Source organism: Octopus bimaculoides, chromosome 5, assembly GCF_001194135.2.
Source record: "Octopus bimaculoides isolate UCB-OBI-ISO-001 chromosome 5, ASM119413v2, whole genome shotgun sequence".
Taxonomy (NCBI): domain Eukaryota; kingdom Metazoa; phylum Mollusca; class Cephalopoda; order Octopoda; family Octopodidae; genus Octopus; species Octopus bimaculoides.
Window position 1 is genome coordinate 17,719,922 of NC_068985.1, and position 2,190 is coordinate 17,722,111.

A 2,190-nucleotide genomic window follows, 5' to 3' on the forward strand; every position below is an offset into this window, starting at 1 on the left:
TTTTTTTTTTTTTTTTTTTTTTTTTTTTTCACTGTTTGATCTGTTAAAAATAATTTGAAAATATTTTTGAAAAAAAAAAAGTCTTCCATTTAAATGTATACTTTGCAAGTTTAACAATCGGCAATATACAAAGACATAACATATTTGTTAGCAGATAAGACACTTTTTAACCAAAAAATGTTTAAAAAGAAATTTTTTAAAATAGGAAAAAAAAAAACAAAAAAAAAAACACACCCTGGGTCCTAAATGTGAAGTTGGGCCAATGATACATGCTTTAAGGTACTAAAAACTTTTTCCCTTGAATATGCGCTGCTGAAATTAAGGTGCATCTAATATGCCTGTGTGTCTTTTATGCCATTCAAATATGATGTTAACAGATTTTATTAATCTACTGCAAGTAATTTTCTTGCGATATCTGTATATTTGAAAGATCTTTGTCAAAACCTTAAAAATATGTTTCCAAACAAGATTTGAAAATAACATTATTGAATATTTTCCTTTATAACACTTGAACACTTTGTATTCTGCCATGACTATATCTATCTATTATGATTTTGTCTGGACACAGCAATACTAATAACCAGTTGTTAGAACTATATATATATGCTTTAGAGTGAAGCGTTAGGCAAGTACAAAGTGTAATATTATGAATGACAAGAGAACAGGAGTCATGTAATCCCCTTCATTAGCTTACAGCCGTTTCTGCTTTCAAAAGTAGTGCACACAGAGCTGAATGTTTGTGCAACACCCTGTAGCTTCCTATAGCTATAAGCTAATTTACCTATAAAATTCAGAACTGGAATTGTAAGTTATGTTTCATTTACGAATACACCTATGTAACAAAAAAAAACAAAAAACAATCATAAATAGAAACATTAGAAAACTTAGAAAGTTTACAGTGCTTTTGCCTACCTCCATACTTTGAACTATTTAGAACACCTGTATATCACGAGTTGATACCTATTCTCCACAACTAGGGGATCTAGGAGAAGATTAACAAAGGAGAAAGGGCTAACAAAACACCAGAAGTGGATACAAACTTTGGAGTCATGGTCCTTTCTATACGTCATTGTCTTAATTAGCTGCTCATTAAGATATCTGAATAAGGCACTTGGTTTTCAATTTTTCAGTTTATTTTAATCACATTTGTTTTCCCAAAATCTGAACAAATAGCTATTAAAAATGCTAAATGAGAACATGATATTTAAACCAACATTGTCTTCGTGGTACAATCAGTAATATATTCAGCTGTTAGCCAGAAGAAATGGTAGTTCTTGCCCGACCAGGGTTGTTAATTGTTTATATATTATAGATGAAAAATTAGCTGTATGGTTAAGAAATTCACTTCCCAACCACATAATTTTGGGCTGAATCCCACTGTATAGAATCTTAGGTATCTTCTATTATAACCCTGAACAAAACCTTATGAGTTAATTTAGTGTACAGAAACTGAAAGAAGCTTGTGTGCATGTAAGTGTGTTTTGGCCCAAGTCAGTGGTCTTTCCCTTGGATAACATTATTGGCATGGAGAGGGGTGACTTACATGTATGGGCAACTGATAGGCTTCCTAATGATATCTTGCCCAGGTCTGCACATATACTTGCAAAAGACTGATCTGCCTTGACTGACAGTGACACCCACTAGACAAATAACTGCATCTTTCATCTACAAAGTTTTTCACTAATATTTTTTTTTCTACAAAGACAGACTTGAAGCTGTGAGATAATGCATGATTAATTCAAAACAATGTGAACAAATAAGCATTACATTTGATGTTCTTCTCAATATTTACTTGATGTCTGTAATTAAGCCAGCAGTTATTAATTGTTCTGTTGATATTTAATAACTAAACACAAAATGGCAAAACAGGATTATGCTTATTCCTAATTGAAATTTAAAATTTTTTATCAATTATAAGAATTTAGCAAGCTCAAGAGAAGTTTCCTTTAAATGCTTAATTAAATTAGAGAAATCCTAGCTTGTTTTCACCTTTGCAAAAAATCTTATATGAACTGAATTTTAGAACAATAGCAAACAAAGGAAAGATATTTTGATAGAAACAATAGATGCACTTTCTACTACAAAATATAAAATAGCACCAGAATTTGATTCGAAAACAGTAAAACATTTCCATGTTTCTCCTGCATATCAATCACAAAGTAAAAAAAAAAAAAAAAAAAAAAAAAAAAA